Genomic DNA, 26,275 nt, shown 5'->3' with positions numbered 1-26,275 from the left:
ACTCAGCACAGCCGCCCCACTCAGCACAGCCGCCCCACTCAGCACAGCCGCCCCACTCAGCACAGCCGCCCCACTCAGCACAGCCGCCCCACTCAGCACAGCCGCCCCAAGCTACCATCAAGAAAGAGGTGAAGGTGCCACAAGATTCATACTGGCTGCTTCCCCTCCACTTCCAGACTCCTCAATAACAAATGACTCATTTAAGGACACGTTGCACTGTATTGATTTTTTTTCTCTTTGTATTGTACAGTTTGTTCACATTTCTTTATTTGATAGTGCAAAAAAAAACCCAAATCAGCCATCTATGGTCATTCTGTCTCGTCAGCAGGGAAAAAAAAAGAATCTCAGGTGAGACATGCAGCACAGTTACAAGCCCTTTCGGCCCACCAGCCGGTGCTGTCCAATTGGCGAGAGCACCTCGTCCGTTTTGGAGGAAACCGCGGAAAACCCACGGGGCCAAATGTAGCGACTTCGCCAAATGTATCAACTTCTGACAGAGAGAGACAGACAGCGCGGGATTCGAACCCCTGTCCCGATTGTCACAGCCTGACGCTCACCGCAACCCGATGCAGGCTGACCATAAATCTGAAACGTTACTCAAAGTTTTCTCATCTGTGATGCAAATTGTATGACCCCCCCCCCCCCCCCCTCCCTCCCCAAGTGCGATCAAGAGAGCATGGACTTTCCAGGAAGGGCTGTCACATTCCAATAACACCGCGTCTCACGCAGAGAGGCTTGAGCGGGCGGGGAGACGATCTGGACTGAATGATCTCATCACCTTCCCCGAGCCGAGCCCACCCCACCCACGTACTCCACCCACCCACCCACACACACACACACACACACACACACACACTGCACCCCCTGGTGGCAGGCTCGAGTTTGATCCTTGCGGGATTCCGTATGTTTCTTACTGTCAGCTTCGAAGGCGAATGTTATCATTACAACCGGCGCTGGCAGCGAGCGACACAGAAGCCCTCCCCTCCCTCCCGCCGGTCAGCTCCTCGCTGCTTCCCTTTCCCGGGTCGCCACCTCGAATTCATAAGATGTTGCAGCGGGATGTCGCACAGATCGTTGTTGCAGGGAAGGTGTGAGATTGCATTTTCCTGCTTTTTGTTCCTCCCCACTCTCGTTTCCAAAAGGCTTTGTGTCTTGGCAGTCTGAGTGCCTTCGTCTGGCGCCTAGTGATTGCACTGGCCACTGGGTGTTTTTTTTTATCCACACTCCCTCGTGTTGCAATTTCTATCGAGTTATCTTCATCAATGAAGCGGTGAAAACCGAGGCTGAAGATTTATTTCTTGTAGGACATGTATCGGTGCTACATTTTACAGTGGGAAAACAGGTGAGCTCGCCTCCTGTGTTTAAAATGCGTGAGCCTCTCTCAGTGTGTGATTAAGCACGAATCAAGTGTAATGCAACATTTCGGATAATTTCTATACTCCTCGATTTTTTTTTGGAGGGCCCTAATGAGTGAACCTTTGGATCTATACAGTTCAACGCAGCGGAATGGTCATCAAGTCTCTAGGCGATGTCAGGAGAGCGCTTCTTCATGTGCCACCAAGATATTCCCATCACTATGGGTCGGATTTGAGTGCTTTTTGCAATCCTCCTCCATCCATCCATTTCTCTTTACTTTCTGTTGCCCCTGGTGTTATTTCTGCTTCATATTTCCCTGAATGAGAATGCATTTGTAGTCACGTTCCCGCGACCCCGTCATTCCACAACACGTTAGACGTGTTTCTTTTTCACCTTTCGCGCACCTTTCTTCCCGGCCAGTAGATTTTCGGGGGGGGGGGAAATAAACGACTTGACTGCACTCCCCTCCCCACTCTCTGATATCTGCCCGAGGATGTGTTCATTTGTGGAATAAGAATGATGTTAGCGGAGTTCCGTGTCTTCAGCATCGGATATAAGAGTGCCAGCATTTAGTGTCTTAAAATCATGAGTAATCTTGCTTATCGGACTTGGTAAGATCACTGTGTTCGTTTTTGCAGACGTGTTTGTGCCCCTTTCTAGTCATTTTTATTTGTTTCCCAATTAACCATTTTAGAATTGACTGAAGAATATTTGCCTTGTCGTGAAACCATGTGTTGAATTGAAGTTTCAAACTGAACATGTTGCAGGAACAATGGAAAAATAAATCCATTCTGAATCTGCCTCTGGTTGCAAGCTCTCTCTGATAAATCCATTCTGAATCTGCCTCTGGTTGCAAGCTCTCTCAGTGCTCTTCCAGGGCAGATTAAATGACACAAGGTGGACATTTGGCTTTCCTGTTTCTCCACTACTTGATTTGCATCTGATGGCTAAACTCAGCCGTCTCAAGTTCCTCTGTTTTGCTACTGTTTATTTACTTGAGTGAGATTTGCGACTGATTTGTTGTTCCACTCGATGAGCACAGCTCGGTCAGTAAATCATGGCAGTACTTTACATCCCTTTTGAGGTTCAATCTATCGTGCTACCTCTCTGTTAGAAAGAAATGTTTGAATATTCTAACCCTTTGCTTCAAGGCATTCACATTTGATTTGCTTTCTTACTACCAATAAATTAAATACTACTTGTGGTCCAGAAAGATAAGGATATGGGAATTAGCTGCAATAAACACAGCAGAATGGCAAAGTAGGCTGTCGAAACAGTTGGCATTCAAAGCAGCAGACTGTCAAAGTGAGTTGAAGCAAAATTCAACTTTGTGTACATTATTTCAGCTGAAAGCCGTTGCAAATGTTTGAATGCATTGAGCTTTTGAGACTAACTGCACAATTTCTGCTAAACAAGTTATCTGGCCCGTCTGAAAAACTGATTTATATTAGTATAGGCCTAGGGCAATAATACATTTGAAAATTCCATGACCTCAGAAAATAGTATTTAATCCTTTTTTTGTCCACGTTTAATTCAACAGGCTTTTGCTTCCGATATTGCTGGCTTCCAGATTTTTTTTTCATTCCGATTGGCTGCGCCACCTGTTCAATGATTTCCCTGATCATTAACATTTTACATCTCCTACATATGGCGGCAGTCAGAAGGTCAGGTGGAAAATTAGGATGTTCACACCATAGAGCTTGCTGAAACTTCATGGGTAATTTTCCTTCTGGTCAGTGGTGAACACTTTCCAAGTTGAATTTTCAAAATCATTCAGGAATGAAAGAAAAATCAATGCAGCTGTGTCTTCCTTTAATTGTGGTGTTAAGTTAACTAGGTTGGACTGGGTGGTGAAGATGATGTTTGCCGTGCTTTCCTTCATTGGGCAGAGTAGGAATCTCAAAAAGCAGGACATCACGATACAGCTATACGTAAACTTGGAGACGCAGTTCTGCAGTTCTGGTCATCCAGCCACATCAAGGATGTCATTATGTTGAAAAGGGTATAGTAAAGATTCACCAGGATACAACAGGAGCTGAAGAGAAGGGCTGGATAAGCTGTTTTTTACTACCTGGAGTGTAGGAGGTCGAGGGGTTAACTTAGGTAATATATAAAATCCTGAGGGATGTGTGATGAAATGAATGCTCTTGAAAATGAATGAATGCCTTTTTCTAGAAGAGTATTCTAGAATGAGTGTGCATAAAAATAGGTGAGAGAGGAGAGTTTTAAGAGACTGGAAAGGGCAACATTTTCACTAAGAGGGTAGTGCATATCTGGACTGGGGTGCCAAAGGAAGCTACAGAAGCAGGTACAATTATGATGTTCAAAAGATATTTGGACAGATGTACGATAGGAAGGGTTTAAGAAGGAAATGTACAGTTTTTTTTAAATGTATTACCATTAAGTGGTAATTCTGCCTCGCCTGCAGGAAAAAAAGAATCTTAGGAACAACCCTGAGATGTTATATGATATCATGTATGTACTCTGACTGACAGTAAATCTGAATCAGAAATACAAGCAAATGGGACTGGCCTAGAATATTAGCATGGACAAGTTGGGCTGGTCTTTGCTGGATGGTTCAATGATAGATACTATAGAAGTGCCAGTTGATGAAGTAGACAAAGACGATGCGGTCAAACAATAATCATGGCTTTTATTAGCAGAAACTCATGGTGTAATAATGAAAGACAATAGGTGCATATACAGTTATATCCAAGGGGAGTGTCCTTAACAGTAGAGATAATGCACAGCCAATGCTAGTACAGCAAGGCTCGCCAGAGTGGGGGAGACAGGCAGCTTGGCAGACATTCACCACAGCTATGTTATATACTTCACTACATAAAGGAAAATGCTGGAGATGCATGGGTCTGGCAGCATCTCTGAAGATACAAACTGGGTTTTCTTTGAAGAGACCCACTCTAATGTGTAAATGACAATTTCTGCTTTAACTGCGCTTTTACTTTTGTGCTAGTTTTCTCTTGTTGAGCACAACATGACCAGCTGTTTAATCATGGCTTGCAAATGGTAATGACAGCATATTTGTTCAGTAATATGGGGGGGGGCTGAGGAAATGACTCAAGGAAGCAAGTTCAATTCCTGCAATGGGAACAGGAATTGTAAATTCCTCTAAGGTAAGTACATAGAATAAAAAGCTGGTATCAACAAAGGTTCGTATGCAGTTACTGGTAACTATGTTTTTAAAAAAATCCTGTGGGCAATGAAATTTGGCTTCCAATCAACTTTGGATGTTTGAGACTCCATAATAGTACAATGGCCATGACTCACAACTGGTCTTTGATTTAGCCAGCATGGCTATTCACTTGGCTGTACCAAATCATTTGACCAGTGTACCTGACAGGCATACTCAGTCCAGTCTACAATTTAAGAATATTCCTACTGACATCTGGGTTAAAGCTGAAGAGAGAAGTGCTGTGAATTATCTAGCTGCAGCTTGACAATGTGAATGTAACTGATGAGAGAAATTAATATTTATATTTTCATACTTTATGAAACTATTGTATCAATATTTTGAATCCAGTTTTTTTTCCTAAATCTCTTATCATCGATCCTTGAGTTCAAGAGTCCAGAGGTCATTGAGTTCAAGAGGTCACGTTTTCAACTTTACGCATCTCTGGTTGGACCACACTTACAGTATTGTTTTCCGTTCTGTTCACCTCATTGCAGGAAGGATGTGGAAGCTTTGGAGAGGGTGCAGAGGAGATTTACCAGGATGTTGCCTGGATTGTAAAATAAGTCTTCTGAGACAAGGTTAGCAAAGAAGGATGAGAGGTGACAATAAAGCTCTGCAAGATCTGAGAGGCATAGGTAGGTGAACAGCCAGGGCAGGGACAGCACACATCAGAGGACATCTGTACAAAGTGACAAAGTGAAGGAGGAAAGTTTAGGGGACCCACCAGGGGTAAGTTTTTTTTAACACTGAATTATGGGTACCTGGAAAACCTTGTCAGGGCTGGTGGTGGAGGCTGAAACATTAGGGGCATTTAAGAGACTCTTAGACAGGTACATGGATTGAAGAAAAATAGAGGGTTATGAAGTAGGAAGGATTTAGGTTTTTTTTGGTAGGAATGTATTGGTTGGCAGAAGGCCCTATGTTGTGCTGTAATGTTCTATATTCAATGTTCTTTGCTGATCTTGCCGTGTGATATTGGCTTTTAAATTGAGGGCAAGTATAAATGCACAAACATTCATTGTGCACTTCAGTTCCATGTCAGTCCTTCAAGCTGTTGGGAAGGTCTGGGTATCAGCTATGACCAGTCTTCCCCCTTTGGCACTAATATGATCGCTTTGCAACAAGAAGAATAGAATTGAAAGGTGGAAGCAGGATTTCAGTGTGTCAGCTGGCGAGTGTAATGCCTTTTAACTTTTGAGAATAAATTTGATCAGGTTACTGAAGATGTTGTGGTTCACTACTAGAAACCCAAAGTTGAAGGGGAGATAAATTGCAGACCCAGAGAAAAGAACTAGGTCTAATTAGATGGTGGATAATCGATAATGAGTTTGTTGTCATATACATTGTACAATTTACATATGCACCAAAATTCTTACTTGCTGCAGCCAAGCAGGTACTTAATTGAAAAAGACTACAATGGGAAATTTGAATTAAAAGAGTCAATGAAAACAAAAGATATAAATAATATTCAGAGTTTTCTTCGTGCAAAAAATAGTGACTTTGGTGTTGGAGGAGTGTAATTAGTGTTCTAAGGAGAGGTATAGAAGCCTGATATTGAACCTGGAAGTGCTGGTCTTAAGGCTTTAGTAACCTTTTGCCTGAAGGTAGCAATGAAAAGGGGTTGTGACCAGAGTGAATGGTGTCATTTATGATGTTGGCTGCTTTCTTGAGGCAGCACCTTGCATAGATATCTTCAATCGATGTGATTGACTTGGCTATGTTTGCTACCTTCTTCAGCTTTCTGTGTTCCTGGCATTCGAATTACCATTCAGTATACATTCCACAGTGCACCTGTAGGTAATAGTGCATTTGAATACATGCCAAATCTCTTCAGACTCCTTACAAAGTAGAGGTGTTGGTGTGCCTCCTTCACAGTTGCTTTAATGTGCAGGCTTCGCCAGAGGTCTTCTGAAATATGGACTCCCAGCAACTTGAAGGTACTAACCCACTCCACTTCATCAATACAGACATGAGTGTGATCCATTGGCTTCCTATTCCTAAAGTCAAGTGTAAGCTCTTGGTCTTGTTGACATTGAGAGCAAGATTGTTCTTCTGGAACCACCCAACCAGGTTCTTGATCTCCATCCTGTATACTAGCGGAAAAACAATTCTTGTAACTTGTTCCAAAAAGTTGTGTGAATTTGCCCAAAAGGGCTTTGCATTAGGACAAGACCACGTAGAATGCAAGAAAGTTTGTACATCTTCACTACATCTAAAGATTTAAAAATTGATCTGATAAATCTGATTTAAATCTATTCAATTTTTGTGGTGTAAGATATAACTGATGTAAAAAAATTATATATAACTAATCTATATATTACATTAATAGTATTGGTCATACAATCCCTACATAAATCTGCCCATATTTGGTCATCAATAACAATATTCAGATCAGTTTCCCCCCTCTTTCTGGACTTATGAATTCTTTGTTTCGGAGTTCCTACTTGTAATAAAGAATATATTATAGAAGTAAACTGTTTAACAATTCCTCTCCTAATGAGAAGTTCTTCTTCAGTACAACTTGGTCCTAACTTACCCCTCAAATATGCTCTTAATTGAAAATAGCAAAAAAAGCTTTCTATGAGTTATACCATATTTATTTCTCATTTGCTCAAATGACATTAATTGACCCCTTTCATAACAATTTTCAAAATTTATAATCCCTTTACAAAACCAAATATTAAAAAATTGATTATCCTTTAAAAAAAGTTATGAGACATTTTAGATGATATAGACCCTTTTACACCAATCTCATCATTTATATTATTCCAAATATTAATCAAATGCTTCAATAATGATGTATCCTTATCACCAACCATCAATTTTGGTTCCCACTTATATATAAATTCTTCTGCTTTTCTCTCTGTTTTATTCAAATCTATATTAACCCAAGCCGATTTTTCACTTTTGAATAAAAGAAGGAAGAAATATAATTTGCTCCGCTCGATAATAGACCTCTCAATTCATATTTCCATGTTAATAGAAGCTCTTGACATTTCACCTTTCCAAAGGAATTTCCTTGCATATTTATTCAATTCTTGAAAAAAAAAATTGAGGTACTAAATTGGGTAATGATTGGAAAAGATACTGTATTGGGAATATATTCATCTTAATACAGTTGACCTTTCCAACTAAAATGTTGGTAAATTCATTTTAATAAAAATATTCCTCAATCTTTTTAAATAATGGTAAATAATTCAATTTATATGTATTTTTCAAATTATTATCCATATGTACGTATGCCAAAGATTTAATACCTTTTTTTGGCCATTTAAACTGAGTATAATAACCTTCCGTTAATGGCATAATTTCACTTTTATATCAATTTATTTTATAACCTGAAACTTAGCCATATTCTTCCAATTGGACATATAATTTGCATAAAGATATCTCAGGCTCAGTCAAGTATGTTAAAACATCATCTGCAAATTAATTTTATGTTTTTCTTGACCTACCCTGAATTTCTTAATTTCAAAATCACTTGGAATTGCATGAACAATCTATTCTATAGCTAAAATAAACAAAGCTGGAGATAAAGGGCAACCATGACTACTTGATCTCTCTAGTTGAAGCGGTACAGATACTTGTCTGTTAGTCACTACTTTAGATTTAGGATTATTATACAGTGCCCTAATCCAATTTACAAAATTCAATCCAAATCCAAATTTCTCCATAAAAAAAAAAATCCCATTCCAATCTATAAAATGTCTTTTCTGTATCTAAGGCCACTGCAACACTCAAATCATCTGTTTTTGCACTAAATGAATTATACTCAGTAATCTAGTTACATTATCTGATGACTGTCTCTTTTTTACAAAACCTGTCTGGTCCATATTTATTAATTTAGGCAACAGTTTATTCATTCTATTTGCCAAAATTTTCACAACAATTTTATAATCTGCATTTAATAGCGAAATAGATCTATAAGATGAAGATTTTAAGGGATCTCTATCTTTTTTATGAATCACTGTAATTATAGCCATCAAAAATGATTCTTGGAGAGTATGAGTTTCTGAACCTGATCTAATCCTTGCATAAATATATGAATTAACAAATCTTTAAATATATAAAATTCAGGTGGAAATCCATCTTCTCCTGGAGATTTATTGCTCTGCAGTGAACCCATGGTTTCCCTCACCTCTATCTCAGTAAAAGTAACATTCAGTTTGGTTTGCTCTTCCAAATTTAATCCAGGCAACATTATCTGTGATAAATAGGACATCACATTTTTCAGTGAAACTCGGTAGATTGCTGAGCTCGTGATATTATTACAATCTTTATCCAAACACAAGAATTCTGGAGATAAATTCTGTAAATCTGACATAAAACTGAAAGTTCTAGAGAGCTCAGTAGGACAAATAGCATCTGTGCAGAAAGTAACAAGAGTTTTAGTTCAGTGGTATTTGAAGAAAGCTCAAGGAAGGGCCTGCTATCATGATATATCTCTAAATTAAAAATAATTCTTCTGGGAGGTCATGAATCTAAAGGCTCTTTCCGGTGGATCCTCCACCTTGAGGGCAGCGGCAGGAGCGGTCTTAACTTGAGGACTCACCTTTCAGGTGGCAGCCCTAAAAGGCTGCTTGCAATGTTGCCTGGTCCTCATGAAAGGGTCTATTCATATCCAGAGGCACCTCGTAGCACCTCTGGATCTGTGTTTCCCACAACTGTTCCAACTGCTTGGTGGATTATGGGTAAGGAAGATCACCATTGGTATGCCACATTTTGAGCCGCAGAGAGTGGCCCTAGTGCAGGAGCAGCCAGCCGGTTGTGACAGCCCTCACTGATTGCCCCCCGACGTCCCCCACCAGCCGCCCATGCCCGCCATCCGCCCCTGCCCTGACAGCCCCCCCATTAAAAAAAAATAAAAGTGGCGGGGGCGGTTGTCAGGCAGTGGGGCAGGGGGGGCTGTCAGGCAGCGGGGAGTTGGGGCATCGGCTGATAGAATCATCAGCCTGCCCCCAGGCTTAAAACGGGTGCACATTCATGAGCGGGATCTGCCGATTATCCCTCCCCGAGGAGGGTTGGCATCAGCCCCTCAGAGGCACTTCTGCTGGATTCAGGTGAGTATGTCTTTAGCTGCAAGGGGTGAGATTATGTGGCTTTACACTGGGGTGCTCAGGCCAATTGAAAGGGCCTTAAAATGTATTCTCTTTTTAATTCCTCCTCCTATTTCTTGCAGCTTTTAAAAAAAATTCATGAGATCTACAGGGAACTGTCTATGGTATCCAGGCAGCTTTGTACCAAGTATGGCTTCGAGGGGCTAGACAACATTAAAGTTGTTTTGCTCCTTGATGAGATGACGATGAGGGGATTGAGAGAAAGCCTCATCAGGCAGAAATCCAAACACAGACTTGAAGCGTCCATAGGAGGTAAAGATGTACAACTGACATTTCAGGCCTGAACCCTTCTTCAAGGGGCTCAGGGCCAAAATGTCAGTTGTATATCTTCACGTCCTCTGGATGCTGCTCGACCTGCCGAGGTCCTCCAGGATTTCCATCTTTTTACTACCATTGCAGTGTCTTCAGCCTTTCGCATTTCAGTCAGGCTGGAGTCCAACCTAGCAGAAGGAATTAATTTTGTTGTTGTTGCCTATAAGGAGATGATTGCTTGAATTCCTCAAGCCATTGTGTTAAGGCCTGTCTCGTCAGTGACTTTACTCCTTTATAAAGTCACTGTTCAGTTGTACTTGCAGTTACTCAATTTTTTTTTCTGATTGCTGAAAAATACAGGATAATGTTTGGCCTAAGGATGCTAAATAGCAAGTAACGCCCATGTTACACAAACCCAAGCACTGACCATTTCTATAAGAGAGGGTCTTATTACTTCGTCACTTAGACATAGAATTACTGTGGCAGAATGATGATGAGAGACTGCAATGAGAATCTCATTTGTTTCAAAGTCCTTCCTCTATCTGCAGGGATGAAATATAATGCTCATCACTTTGCATGAATGATTTGCAGCCTCAAGAATGCTCCAGTTTAACACCCTGCAGGGGAAAATAGCTGCTTGATTGATCCACCTTGCATCACCCTGAATGTTAATTCTTTCCCCCCCCCCCACCAACCAACCACACCCCCAACACCCCCCCCCCCCCCCCCCCCATGCTAGGACATCTTCAAGTAAAAAGACAGAGTGCTGCAGGAACTCAGCATCTCTTGCAGTGTGTATATAACTGACGTTTTGGACTTGATCTCTTCTTCAAGGCATGAGTAAAGAAGCAGACGGATGCCCGCATTCAAAGACTGTAAAGAAAGGCAGGAGGAGGAGCACATATCAGTGGACAAAAAGTGTTAACTGAATATGGATAGGATGGCAGGAAAGATTGGGATTAATTGGAGGAGGAGGGTTGGCTCTGGGGGGGAAGAGGAGACAGAGGGGGAAGGGGAAAAGAGATAAGGGAAAGGAGACACAGGAATAGATGCGGGTGGGGGTGCTAATGGAAACCTGACAATTTGATATTGATTCTCACCGGTTGGAGGATGCCCAGGTGGAATATGCGGTGTTCCTCCAATTTGTGGGTGGTCTCAGTCTGGTAGCGCATGAGACCATGAACAGACGTGTCGGCATGGGAGTGGGGCATGAATGGGATGCTGCGAGACCTGCTATTTCTCGACCACTTCTCTCTTTTTACTCTAATCACAGGACACTTTCGTGTTTCACTAGTACATCTTCAAATTGCACTTCAGCAGCACCCCGCATTGTTTTGAGAGCACCTCAACCCAAGGCACCTGCCTCCTTGATGTACATGCATAAAAGGCATATGGGAACTCTACCACTTGCGGGACCCTCTTAAAGTCGTGAGCTTTCTGATTTGGAAATAATTCCTGCTTATTTTTTGACTCTGCGTCAAAGGTGTGAAGCTGATTGCCATGTAGCACCATAGGAATTCCTTTGATATATCAACTGCAGTGATATGAGAAAGCCATTCACAACCCCTGTTTTCCCTAGGCAGTGAAGGGTGGAAGTTAATGCTGGCCTTGCTGACAAGGCTCTTGTATAATCCTGGCATAGTTATGTCCTATTTAATTATATATACACCAAATAGTTCTCATGATTTAGTCACATTAAAAACCAGTATAATTGCACCCAACTATAATAATTGTAAGTCACCTGACAAACTGCGGGAAGAAAGAAACTGTCAGCAATTAAACACCAAGATGTTTAATCACATGAGATACTGAATTCAAGGCTCCAATTAACAAAATATTTTGTGAATTAAATGAATGACAAACCATTTTAAAAAAATTGGAGCAGCTGTAAGTATTGGCTGCATCTAGTAGAATATCTTGCTTAACTTTCAATAGCTCCGTGCTTCTTCTTTGTTGCAAGAATATGAAATTTGACATCAGAGAAATAAATACTGGGAGTAAAATGAAATAAAACCGTAGTTTTACTTGGGATTTCTATCTTAGCTGGTTTCTTCAGAGCACGTTACGTTCAGCAGCTGTCATTTGAGCGCTCCTTGGACTGCTCTATGTTATTTGAAATCCCACAACGTTCTGACTTTCATATTGACTGAGCATTTGGGAAAGGCATAATGTGATATAATAGTATCATGGTCATTACCTTGTCATCATGGTAGCAGTGCTCCTGGGGTGAGGTGTCAAGTTTTCACCAGGCCAAACAGCGTTAACGTTCGGGGCTGATTACTGTTCCAATCAGAAAAATGTTAAAAAAAAAAGTTTCGACTTGCAGAAAGGGGCAGAAAGGTCAGTAATAGATGCAGAGTATAAGACTAAACTACTTGTCTAAGTAGCAGTGGGGTTTGGAGACATACTAATCTGAAGTTGGCTGGATTACACTCATCATATTAACTTTATTTAAGTAATATGTTTTACATTTGATAAAAATATCCACAGAATTTTACAGAATTGAAATCTAATTCACAAGTGGAGATTTAGTGGCATGTAACCTAAAGTTTGGTTAAAGAGGTAAATTTCAACTACCACTTTAATTTGTAAATGACCAATTAAAGTGAGTAAAATGACCTTGGGTACTCTTTTGCCATGCAAGTGCATTTATTATATCTATGTTGTCCTTCATAAACATTTATTTGACAACCAGCAAGAATGGAACAAATAGGGCAGGTGGTGTTTCCATGTATGGTCTCCTTGAGAATACTGTCCCAAACTGCCCTGTTCGACTTTCTTTAAGGAGTTCGTGACAATGTCTTCCCGTAACATTGCGAGAAATTAATAACTTTATTTTATTTAGATTTTTAGTTTCTTCTAGGAGGGGAGAATAATCTACAGAGGATACAAGGAGCCATCCTTGTCTCCTCTGATTTATGTTGACACATCTGGGGACTTCTGCCAATGTTCTGATAGGACATGTATGAGCTCTCTCATTTGTTGTAAGAAAGCATCTTTATTTTTAAAGCTCAGACTTTCCAGTGAAGTTTTTAATGAAAACATTAGAAGACCTTTAAAGAATCACCATAATTGAAGATAGGTTCTAATTCCAGTGTGACAGTTAATTACCATGCTAATTTTCATTATAAATGTTGCCATGCAAATTTCTAATGGAACATGTTGAGAAAATGGTTGGGACAGAGAGCTTGTTATGTAATAAAAGAAAATTGGGTGATTATTTTAAATAGAGAAAGTATACAAGGTTAAGAGGAGAAAGCAGATTAGTGGAACTGGTATTTAAGTTGTTCCTACAAAGAGATAACACACACCATGGTGTGCTGCATGTAGAATGTAGAACAGTCCAGCACTGAATCCATACCTTTGGCCCATGTGACTGTGCCAAACTCAATGTCACAATCATTCTAAAACTCTGCAACTTGCATGTGATATATCTCCCTCTAATACCTTCATATTCCAATGTCTTTTAAATGATACTGTTGATTGCTTTTACCACTCATCCTTCCGTATGAAGCAGAATATGTTGCAGTTATGTTCTCTGCCTACTTCTACCACCCTTGCTTGGGGTGAGAATTTCAATTGGCTTCAGTGAAATCTAAGATCTAAAAATATTTTAAATGGCTTCAAGACAACTCTTTTGGATTGGTCTAATTTTCCTTCAAACCACTGTTTAATTTTAATGGGCTTGGTCATTTAGGTTTGGGAATGAAGAGAAATTTAGATGATAGTGAATCTTTGCAGTTGTCTTGCCAGCACACAATGGATGCTCAAACCCCAAGATAGCTTTTTGTAATTGGAGAATTTGGGAACCGGAAAGGAAGGGAAGTTGAGGAGGATCAGCTCTAGGATTGAATCGTTAAAGACATTTGCTATCTTTTGCTCATCTACTCACTATCCGTGATAAGGTATTAAAGGTGCTTCCTTTATTTGGCATTTGTATCTTTCCTTATTTCAAGTAAAGTCAAATAGATTATCCACTGATTATGGCAAATAAATCACACAATCATCAACTTTACACTGGTGGAGATGTGTCACTGATTGCTAGAAATAAAGACATTGAATGCAAATACTTTCCATGGAACAGAGGGTAATTATTTAATGGCACCAAAAGAACTTGCACTTATTCTATTCCAAATATCTTCGTCCATTAGAGTTAGTTAATTTGTGGTGAGTACATGGTGTCTGCAAGCGATGAAAGCTGGCAGAAACGATGGCAGAATGTAAATATGCGATTACCTATCTTGGAAGGAAGAATTTAATAAAACAGGTACAGCTGTTGTGTGGCAGAGACAGGGGGAGAGATGGATCTGAGGATTAGGTACAGCAAATATTGAGGAAGGCCAATGGAACAATGGTATTTTTAACAAATAAAATGAACACCGGGGGTCAGGTTCTTGTGTTCCAATGGTAGAGGACATTGCTGAGACCATAGCTGGGGTATTCCACACTTTCATGATCTTATTTAAGGAAGGTTTGTCTTATTAATTCCTTGGACAAGGGAGTTGTTATATTGAGGAAAATGTCTTTCTGGAGTTCAGAAGATTATTGTGTTACAAGCTCATTAAAACTTGTATTCTGAGGCCGCTTGACAGGCTTTATGCTGACAAAATATTTTCTCAAGAGGGTATGTTCAGAACCAGTGATCACAGTTTTTTTCTAATGAGTCCAGCCTCTCCAGAAATTTCTCTCTCAATCTTCCATAACATAACATAACAATTACAGCACGGAAACAGGCCATTAGGCCCTTCTAGTCCGCACCGAACCCAACACCCCTTTCTAGTCCCACCTCCCTGCACAATGCCCATAACCCTCCATCTTCTTCTCATCCATAGACCTGTCCAACCTTTTCTTAAATAATACAATTGACTCCGCCGCCACTATTTCTCCCGGAAGCTCATTCCACACGGCTACCACTCTCTGAGTAAAGAAGTTCCCCCTCATGTTACCTCTAAACCTCTGCCCCTTAATTCTTAACTCATGTCCTCTTGTTTTAATCTTTCCTCCTCTTAACGGAAATAGTCTATCCACATCCATTCATTGTACAGGGGTAGCCAGTTAAATCTCAGAGGAGGAGCAATTTCTTTTTTGAGAATTTTGAAATTCATTTTCCAAGAGCTGTGGATACGAGTCATTAAATATATTAAAAATTGAGATGGAACTTTAAACTACTGGGAGGAACATGGGTTACAGAACTTGGAAAGTGAAGTTCAAGATTTGATTATCCATATATTGTTAAAAAGCAGTGGATGCTTGTGGCTTTCCCCTGCTCCTGTTGTGTATTTGGAACCTACCACACCTGTTCACCTTGTACATTGTTGTGCTTAAGTTCATTCTAGGCTCCGAACGCCTGTCGGTTTGACCAATCCTTTAGTCGATAACGTTCCTCAATGATGTGCGGCATTGTATACTGTTTTAAGGAAGAGTAAATCAAGGCATAAATGTTATTTTTATCATAAACAGTATAATATGAAGCCAAGCCTTACCGTGAGGAGAAAACTGATATTATGCAGTTCTAAGTTCTGATCACCGTTGACTAGCTCTTGAGATATAAGATTTATTCCAATATGCCAATGAGTGCAATGGTGCAAATCGTTTCTGGGCTCTGATCCAGAAAATCTATCCCTCAAGACATTGCTGTTACCTGAAAACACAGATGCAGACAAATGGTGAAGTCAGCTGTGACACGTTATTTTGTTGGAATCCATTGGAATAATTTTTCTATCAAAACTTTCTGAAATACTGTATTCTGGCATCCACTAATAGTTTGTATTTTAATTTTATGTTAATTATGCAAAATGAGTAATTTCTATATTCAATTCCTCACTTCCCACTTAATAAGTTGCATGTTTCTAACAACAGGCTGAGAGTGAGAGTAGAGATGAGCTTTCCCACTGTTCAGTCACTGATAATACTGACATGAGGTTTGTCAGATCTTTGCAGTTGTCCATTTCTTTCTTCTCTATTGTGGTGTGATGCAATTTTGTTTTCTCTTTGTGATTGAGAATGAACAGCTTCAACTCAGTTTTGTGGGTCCTAAGGTAGGTAAGGTGTTAACTGCTAACTCTCACAGATCTTACCGTAAAGGGATAAAGAGAAGGCAGACAAACTTGGGCTTTTTTTGAAGAGCATCGTAGGCAGAGGGTAACTTGATGGGTTTATGAAATTATGAGAGTCATAGATAGTGTGGACAGTTAGAATTTTTCTCCCAGTGCAAAAATGTCACGTACTAGAAAACATGCATTTAGGGTGGGAAAGTTTAAAGGAGATGTGTGGGGCAATATCGCCACAAAAATGCAAGGAATGTGCTGCCAGTAGGAGTGCTGGACGGGGATACAATAATAGCATTTAAGATGTTTTTAGATAGATGTATGAATCTGCAGGGGAAATAAAGGGATAAGTATCATGTGCAAAGCAGCAAAGTTTTAGTACATTTGGACATTGTTTTGCCTAGACATGTGAGTGGAAGGGCCCCTTTCTGAACTGTCCTGTTTTATCTTCTATGTGGTATAGAAATATCCAATAGACAGTTTGTGAAGTGGTCCACTCTTTCTGCCATTTACATAAACTGTGTGTAATCCTGATGCATGACCTCTGTTATCAATATCATTCCAAATGCTCCTTTCCCACTTTCAGAAATTCTGGGCTAGAGGTTCCGATGAGGCAATGGGGATGTTGCACTTCTTCAAGGAAGCTCTGGGTATGTCCATGATTCTTCTTTTCTGTCTACCTGTCTCCTCCCACACCAGAGTAGGAATTAGAGTGCATGTATCAGATACATTGAAATGACACATCCTGTTCAGTTTGGTTGCCAGATTAGGGCCACATAAGCTGGTGATGTGGCCAGAGAGAAGATGCTGATGCTGGTTCACATATCCTTTGAGTGAATGGAGAATTTTGTGGCAAAATCTCTTAAAGTTTTCCTATGAAAGCATGTCAGAATAAATGAAATTAATGTAGGATTGGTGTAAATGGACACAAGTTCATGCTTTTTACATATGAACATTAATAACCGTGGTGCAAAGACTGGTCTCCTGTTGTCTTGGTCTCCCTTGCCCTAGATCTCAATCTTGCTCTTTGTAGTCACCTTACCCTTGTCTGGTTTAGATTTTTCTTTAAAGATTTTTTGCTGGAAGTGCGAGCTTGTAATAACATAATTAAAGGAAACCAAGCGTCTTGGAGCCAAGCAAATGTTTTTATGACAGGTTGCACTTGTACAATCAGATGACATTAAACTGAACTTGAGACTTAAACCTGGAAAAGCAGCTGCCTTGGAAAAGCAGCCGACACATTGAAAGATTCATCCCTTCCCGGACACAGTCTCCTCCCCCTCCTGTCTGGAAGAAAATTCACAAGTACGAGGTCAAGCACCACCGTTTTCACAAAGTTTTTTTCCCCCCACCGTTTATCAGACTCCAGAATGAATCTAAAAATAGTGAAATTATTCTACTTTGCTCTGTAACAACTAATCGCTCCCTGAAATTCTGCTCTTTTGTTCTGTCTCTTACTTGTACTTTCTCCTTTCTTTGGCTTGGCTTCGCGGACGAAGATTTACGGAGGGGTATGTCCACGTCTGCTGCAGGCTCGTTGGTGACTGACAAGTCTGATGCGGGACAGGCAGGCACGGTTGCAGCAGTTGCAAGGGAAAATTGGTTGCTTGGGGTTGGGTGTTGGGTTTTTCCTCCTTTGTCTTTTGACAGTGAGGTGGGCTCTGTGGTCTTCTTCAAAGGAGGTTGCTGCCTGCCGAACTGTGAGGCGCCAAGATGCACGGTTTGAGGCGAGATCAGCCCACTGGCGGTGGTCAATGTGGCAGGCACCAAGAGATTTCTTTAAGCAGTCCTTGTACCTCTTCTTTGGTGCACCTCTGTCTCGGTGGCCAGTGGAGAGCTCGCCATAGAACACGATCTTGGGAAGGTGATGGTCCTCCCTTCTGGAGACGTGACCTACCCAGCGCAGTTTGATCTTCAGCAGCGTGGATTCGATGCTGTCAGCCTCTGCCATCTTGAATACTTCGATGTTGGTGATGAAGTCGCTCCAATGAATGTTGAGGATGGAGCGGAGACAATGCTGGTGGAAGCGTTCTAGGAGCCGTAGGTGATGCCGGTAAAGGACCCATGATTCAGAGCCGAACAGGAGTGTGGGTATGACAACGGCTCTGTACACGCTGATCTTTGTGTGTTTCTTTAGGTGGTTGTTTTTCCAGACTCTTTTGTATAGTCTTCCAAAGGCGCTATTTGCCTTGGCGAGTCTGTTGTCTATCTCTTTGTCGATCCTTGCATCAGATGAAATGGTGCAGCCGAGGTAGGTAAACTGGTTGACTGTTTTGTACTATGTATTGGGAATTTAACAAGTCTGCTCACAAAACGTCCATCATTGCATCTTGGGACAGGTGACGTTAATAGACTTGGACTTAAAATGAAAGATTGTAGTATTTAACAGGATGAATGAGGAATTTTGGATTAATTTGGATGAATTTAGTGCTAGAAAGGTTATTGCCAAATCAATTGTTCTCTCTGACCACCTGAAACATCTACACTATTTTACTTTTGAAAATAATGTCAAAATAAATAGAGAAAGAAATAAAGACCGAGAAGGAGACTAGCAAAGTACTTTTTCAAAATTAAACTTGCATTCCTAAAATTTCAAGAGACTTCACATTTGTTTTGCTTTGGCATAATTAACAAGTTCTTGTTGCACTAAAAGGATATTTAGACTGAAATGGATGAAACGTTTGTGCTACATTTAGTTCATTTGAATGTGCGCACACAGCGACTTTATCTCGTTCAGTGTATTTTTAGAATGAGCCGTGCAGTGCAGCTTTCGTGAGCTAATGTTGGTGGGTGAGGTTGTGGTCAGAACAATTGAATGCTTGAGTCGATCGTAAATCTGCCCCATGCTTGAATTTGCTGTACTGTTTGCACATCAATAATTCAATGCTGTATGCCTTGATGTTTTTTTTAAAAAAGTCTAACCTTTATATGGTCAATGAGACAGTAATATTGATGGCATTAAGAAGTTGCAATGTCAGACTGCAATGATGCTCTCTGGAGAGACCCACAAAGTTATAATATATCTGCTGATAAATAGCTGGTTGTGGGCACAATTAACAAAACATTGAATTTTGTGCAAATGTTTGTTTTGAAGAAGAAATGATTGATGCTCTCGAAATATTTTCAAGAAACAGTTGAAACGTTGTTTCATGTTTCTTCTACGGAGCATGTAATTAATATTCTGTCATTTTATTTGAAATATGAGATGCCTGATGGAATACTGTGTATTTAAATCTGAATACCAGCCTGTGAGGTCTTTTATAACATGTTTCCTTTGTTCTGTCTATTAGATCCTTGCATGGTAATTGAAAAATTATCTCCACTGCTTCTGATCTCAAGACATTGATCTCAGTTATTTTTGAAAAGATCTTTTGATGGGGCAATTCTATACAGACTTGTGAATTAGAAATAGGAGTTGACCAGTTGCCTTCAGGAGCCTGCTTCCCGATTTAGAAATATCACAGCTGATATGATATTGTAACCTTAAATCTATATTATATTACCATCCATCCACAGTAGTTTCCCTCCCCACCCCTCTCTGCTTTTCACAGGGACCGCCTTTGTGTGCCTCTCCGGACTGCTCATTCCCCCTCACCAGCATCTTGAGCACTTCTTGCTGTCATCACAGTAAGTGCAAAACCCATCCTGTCACCTCCATTCAAGGTCACAATCCAACCTTCCAGGGGAGGCAGACTTTTACGTGAACTTTGTCCAAACTAGCCTAACCGCATTCCTCTTCATCATTGAGACCATTGGGTGACTTTACCATGCACCGGCACTCCATCAGTGGGGCCAAGCAAGGGCTCCCAGTTGCTCACCATTTTAATTCTCCTCACCATTCCCACAAAGGCGTGACATGTCCGACCTTGGTCTCGTCCATTGTCAGGATGAGTCTGAATGTAAACTTGAGGAAATACACATTGTATTTCTTTTGGACAGCATTCCCAACAACATGAACAGTGAATTTTCCAATTTTTGGTAACCACAACCACTTTTGTTTCCACTGTTTCATCTCTTCTTTAACTACGTCTGTTTTCACTTTTTTTAAACCCCTCTCCCCTTTGTTATCTTTTCTTCTCCTTGTCTCTCCAACTCTTCCCCTTTCTTCTGTCCTATACCTATCAACTCAGCCCCCCCATCTCCCTCTTTATATAGTTGATATTTCCCTTTCCTACTTTAGATTCGGTAAAGGGTCACAACACGAAATGTCACTAACCATTTCTCTCCAAGGATGCTACTTGACTCACTAAACCCACATAACCTTCTGGCCCCAATTATCAATAATCTATCTGCCCCTGCCAGAAAATATTAAAAGACTCTGTTTGTGTCTTTTTAAATTTTTTTTTAATTTTTCACACTGTGAATCATGTCAACCAAAATATGTACAAACATTTCTCATTAAATTTATACAGTGACCTTTTCTCCCTTCTTTTCTCCCTTTCCCTTCCTCCCCTCCAAAACCCATTGGTATTCAACATATACAATACAATAAAACCATAAAAGAATATCTTCACACAAAGGAAAATAAACAAGAAAAATGCGTCATCTATTTATTACACACTGAATCTAGTAGTTTTGTCTTCTTATCATTTTCATTTTAGGGGATGGAGGTCCTAGGCATGCTCTCTTTAATATGTTCCATATATGGTTCCCAAATTTGTTTAAACATTGTGACTTTAATTTTTAAATTATATGTTATTTTTTTCCAATGGAATACATTTATTCATTTCCATGTACCATTGCTGTACTCTCAGGCTCTCTTCCATTTTCCAAGTTGACATTATACATTTTTTTGCTACTGCTAAGGCTATCATAATAAATTTTTTTGTGTGCTTTATCCAATTTGAGGCCTAATTCTTTACTTCTTATGTTATTTAAAAGAAATATCTGTTTTTTTTGGTATGCATTTTTGTAATTTTATTTAGTATCTGATTTAGTTCTTCCCAAAATGTATTCACCTTCGCACATGTCCAAGTTGCATGTATTGTTGTTCCCATTTCCTTCCCTCAGTAAAAACATCTATCTGATAATGTTGAGTCCCATTTTTTTAAATTTTGAGGAGTAATATATACCCTGTGTAACCAATTATACTGTATCATACATAACCTTGTGTTTATTGTATTCTTCATAGTTCCAGAACATAACTTTTCCCATACTTCATTTTTTACCTTTATGTTTAAATCCTTTTCCCACTTCAGCTTAGGTTTATGGTTTATTTCATCATTCTCCTTATCTTGCAGCTTAATGTACATGTTCGCTATAAATCTTTTAATTATCATTGTGTCTGTTTTAGTGCCTTTTGAGGAGAAAAAGTTCCCAAGGCTCTGAAACCTCAGAGAACTTTTTAGTTGCCTTATCTCTGTCTTCAGTAGATAGCCCACTTATTTGTAAATGCTCATTCTTGGTTCTAGATTCTCCTGCAAGAGGAAACGACCTCTCCACCTCCACCTGACGCAACTCTTCAGGATCTTGCAGGTTTCAATCAAGTTCCCTTTCACTCTTCCAAACTTTTAGATCCATAAACCTTCTTTGAGACATATCCAATGCATTAGATCCTAGTATAAGGAGACTAATATTATACACAGTTGTTTTTAGATGAATAATGCAGGGCTGTGGTTCAAACAGCAACAGACATAATGATAGGGTAATTGAAACTGATTATGTGTATTGTGCAAGGGAAATCCCTGGGTTCCATGGAGTTTTCTAATTTAGTGAAAGGTAGCAGTTTGCTTGCATTACTGGAGACAAGGCTTGTTCTACAATTTCTGGGTTTGTCTTGTTCCACTATTAGAATGGACTTGCCAGAGGGGAGTATTATACAGGTGGAAGGACATGGTTCATGGGTTCCATTTATAATTTTGCGTCTATGCCCATTATCAAGAGTGGTTCATTAACACTACCACTAACTAGGCCAGCCAAGTTGAGAAAGTGATAGATCTATGAGCTTGCTAAAGTAGAAAGTAAATCAACATGAGGGGAAAACTTACTTGGTACATAAATCTAATATAAAGCTGGAAAAATCTGGAAATGCTCAGCAGGTCAGGTACATACAAGGAAGGTGGCAGAAATTGAAAAGTAATGCAAAAAAAAGTTCTGTCTCTTCAGTGAACTCCACCATCGATCTTTCCATCTTTCCATTCTGCAGCATCCCCTTTTCACCTTTATGAAAGGATTATTGCTTTAGCAATTTCCTGGTCTACTCTTTCGTTTCCAACATCTATTCATACCTATTCTCAACCTCTGGAGAACCATACAATCCATCCAGATGAATCAGTGGTTCACTTGCACATCTTCCAATCTTCGGTACTGCATTCATTATTCAGAATGTCGCATCCTCGAGATTGTAGAAACCAAATGCAGATTGGGGATTGCTTTGTGGTGCATTCAGTTTAATTCTCTGTCCCATGTTCACTCTGATAATCTGTCTGTGGCTTCTTGCTCTGTTATAACTGGGCAGGTGATGGCCTTCTGAACTCTATTTTGAGTTCTAGAATTTCAGTGATTCACTTCTGTATGGGAACTGGACAGTTCTTCTTGAGGTCCTATATCAGAGATCTTGGATGAATTTCTCTGTCTCTTTCCAGCAGTACTGCTTTTTAATTTTTTTCCCCCTTTCTCTCCTCTCTTCTCTCTCTCCCGTCCCTCCTTGTTAAAGTGAAAGTTCAGACTTATTGGTAGTTCAAAAAACTGTACTCAAGAAGATATGCATGCGTGTAAGCAAATAAAGAAATGTAAACAAACAGAGAGAGAAAAAAAATCAATAACGTGCAAAAGTAAGAGTCCTTCAATGTGTCCCTGATTGAGTTTGTTGTTGAGAAGTCTGATGGTGGAGGGGGAGCAGCTGTTCCTGAACCTGGTGGTTCAAATCTTGTGGCACCTAGACCTCTCTCCCTATAGCATGTCAACTGGATGTTCCATTTCCAACTGTTCACACAGCACCTTGCCTCACCCTATTGCAGGCATTCCCTCTGTACCTATCCATTCCCTCCACACTCACTTTGCTTCTTAAAACCAACTTGTTTTGTCTCCACCAGTTCTGTAGAAATGTCCTTGACCTGAAATGTCAATTGATTCATTTTCCACAGATGCTTTGTGAAATGCTGAGTGTATTTTGCATTTTCTGTTTTTAACTTGACTTTGCTCTGGGGCAGAGCAACAGTCAAAAGAGACTGTAGTAGAGTCCTTGAAGATGAAGTGCCCTGTCTTCACATGAAGAACACCCTTCATCATTTTGTATAGTGTTCATTTTGTGCTCAGACTGTGAACACGAGACGTTGTCAGTTTGGACATGTTTTGCCATTTCTTCATTCCTATTTTACCTGATCTATTGGCACTTTAGAAATGCCTTTGCCATGTGGCCCAAATTAGTTCAAGTAGCTGGTCTATCTTAAGCCAACAGGGCAATAAACTTTGATGTGTAGATATTAAGAAAGAATATTGAGCAATTGAACCTTGTTCATTTTCTATCATGAAATTGTTTGGAATTCACCACACAAGCATGTGTAAGAGTGAATTAATTCACATTCTTATCTGGCAACCATTTTAAATTATGTAGGCTATAAATACACCCAGCATCCCACCAGGATCTCTGTAGGTTACCAAGTAAATGAATGAACTGTTCCTTATTAGCTCTTAAAGTATTCAGCAGCAAAATCAAGAGATAATAATTGTTTGTGAATTTTAAAATGTCAATGATACTAAAAGGTTTAGTACGTAAATAATTAGTAGAAATGGTTCAGTGTTGGGCTAAATTGCAGGCACAGTTGTGCCATAGTAATTCACTATTAACTCCAAGCTGATTTTGAATTTATGGTGAAGATCATTGTTTGATGTTCATGTGAATTGGTGAGATTATTTCAGGATTAAACTCCTTGGATAGCATTAGTGATTTAATATATCAGATTTCTAATCCTGCAGTCAGCAATATTTCCAGATATCAGAACTATATCCTTATGGGCTGGCACGGATAAGCTCTCATTTTTGATTATCCTTTTGAAAAGAATTGTAGACCTATGACTAGACAGGTTCTATACCTTTTCCTTACTCATCTGCCTATGTTGGAAGATAAATTTGAAATGGCTTAAATAGCACCTTCCCTGATATTAGGCAAACCTTCATCATTAACTTTTATAACCTTGCTGTCTAATCAATTTTTAGGCAGAGAACTTGCACCCAGTACCACATCGCAGAAATAATAGATGAGTGAAAAATGAAGAGCAGCATCGAGCCTCTATATAGATATAAAATCATCAAATATATGCTTAATAGTAAAAAAAATTGTTCTCCATTTCCAGACATCTAGATAGTCTCTGGAGCTCCATGTGGCGGGCATCTGGTGATTGGAACATGGTTGGAGATGAAAGGCACTGCCTCTTTTCTTACCTTCCCAAGCCAGGACATCCCTTGGACATTATGTGAAATGTTGGATTTCTTTTGTTGCCTTGCACTTTATTTAGGCAGTTTGAGCAAAAGGAGGAAAACCATGGGTGTGTGTGAAATATGCAGAGTGAGCGCAAAATATGCAGACGGCTTCTGTGCACGGCTTGGTGTTATGATGGAAACTGCACTGTACAAAATGCTTCCTAATCTCATGAAAGTTGAAAATGTTTGGAATTACTTGTCAGAGCAACATTGGTTGAGTAGGAGCAGAAGGAGCCTGGTTCATGCTGATTTTACTCTATACGCACAGAATGTGTCTTCAAGGTACTTATAGCACGCTTTTGTCATTGAGAACCAGCCTGTAGAAGTTCTGAGCCTGTCTCTCGATAAATGACTTGAAGTCACTTCTGTAAACTCTCTTTTGTAGATTTTGCGCCTTGAACATTTTTCTCATCAGAGATAGTTCCACTGGAGGGTAGAGGGTGGGAGGAGTGTGAACTTCTAACATGGAGCATCAAATAATTATCAGCAGTGGGAATCCTCAGTTACTTCTTTATTTGATTTTCTTTTCACCCCCTTCCTAACCCAGAAGCTCTAAAGTTTGTTTTAAGTATCCCTATTTCTGTTCTGGCTAGCAAACAGCATGGATAACGATCCAATCTTCATGCAAGGTTCAGTTGTTCACTGAACATTTGGACATGTGGGAAAAGTAATGCTTCCAATATCATGATTGTGGAAGTGAAGTCAAAGGGCAGGTGCAGAGTTCCCAGATTGCCTCTGGAAAAACCACGGGAGAATCTTCAGATAATGTCCCCTTGCCCACCCCACCAACTCTAGAACTGGCCAGTTTTTGAGATTGCAGGTCTCCTATGAATGACTCCAAAGACTGAGAGGGAGATGATGGGTTTGAAGACATTTTAGATTGTAGGTGAACTGACTCCATGTGTTCGAATAGGGGGATAGGGGGAGAGGGAGGTCGATCCTTATGGCCAAGTCACATGGGGAGGAGCTACTGCTCCTTCAGGAGCAGGAGTACCTCACTTGCTCCTCATGTTCATCGATTATGTGTATTCCTTCCATGATTTGCACTTCCCTCCAGAGACATTTGTACCTCTCTCTCCTGTATAACACAACATCTTCAAGTCCAGTCAAGTTTATTGTCATCTGATTGCACAAGTGCAACCTGACAAAACAACGTTCTCCAGACCTGCATACGACCAGACATAACCCATATACAGACAAAACATATACAGAAGTATTCATACGTACAAATAAATAACTAAATATTTTGTGAATATGAGAGCCTGGGATGGTTAGTATGAACAGTTCCTTTGGTCGTTGAGCTTTCTCACTGCTCGTGGAAAGAAGTTGTTCCTCAGGTGAAGGCTCTGATCCTCCTGTATCTCTTTCCCAATGGGAGCAGCTGAAAGATGCTGTGTGCAGCGTGGAAGGGGTTCTCAGTGATTTTGCGCACCCTCTTCAGGCAATGGTCCCGGTAGATTGAGTCAATGTGGAGGTGGGGGGGGGAGGAGGGAGACTCCAGTGATCCCCTCTGCCACTCTTATAGTCCTATCAATTGACTTATGATTCAGTTCGCTACAGAAACCGTACCACAGTGTGATACAGCTGGTCAGTACTCTCTCAATAGAGTTCCTGTAGAAACTTAACATGATGGTGACTGATAGCCTTGTGATAGTACAGACCTATCACCAATGTATATAGTTACAATATCTAGAGTATGTAATGACTGTGCTTACAGCGATTGGCTGAGAGCTTAGCCACACCTACTGTCTGGGCCTTAAAGGGTTGTGTCCCTAGCCAGGTCGGATCATTCCGGACTGGTCGGCCACCTGTGAAGAGCTCCTGTCTTTTGCTAATAAAAGCCTTGGTTTGGATCAACATGTCTTTGGTTCTTTCGACGAGCTCTACAAGCC

At 40.2% G+C, this 26,275-nt stretch overlaps 1 protein-coding gene across 7 annotated transcripts in view; it reads left to right on the top strand.

Annotated features, from left to right (window-relative positions):
• Positions 1 to 951: 951 nt before the first annotated feature.
• Positions 952 to 26,275, top strand: part of b4galt2 (UDP-Gal:betaGlcNAc beta 1,4- galactosyltransferase, polypeptide 2) — a 384,372-nt gene continuing 359,048 nt past the window's right edge. For 2 of the 7 annotated variants that reach the window (XM_069938861.1, XM_069938860.1), the window contains exon 1: positions 952 to 1,342. The gene's annotated coding sequence lies outside the window, so the exon portion shown is untranslated. Of the gene's footprint in view, positions 1,343 to 1,874; positions 1,968 to 16,554; positions 16,613 to 26,275 lie in introns of those variants that run through there. The other 5 variants (XM_069938856.1, XM_069938855.1, XM_069938859.1 and 2 more) reach the window with 5 other exon arrangements.

The sequence above is a fragment of the Narcine bancroftii genome, chromosome 5, assembly GCF_036971445.1.
Source record: "Narcine bancroftii isolate sNarBan1 chromosome 5, sNarBan1.hap1, whole genome shotgun sequence".
NCBI classification, from domain to species: Eukaryota; Metazoa; Chordata; class Chondrichthyes; order Torpediniformes; family Narcinidae; genus Narcine; species Narcine bancroftii.
Note: the sequence above shows the minus strand (reverse complement) of the source record. Positions and strands in the feature narration are given on the sequence as shown.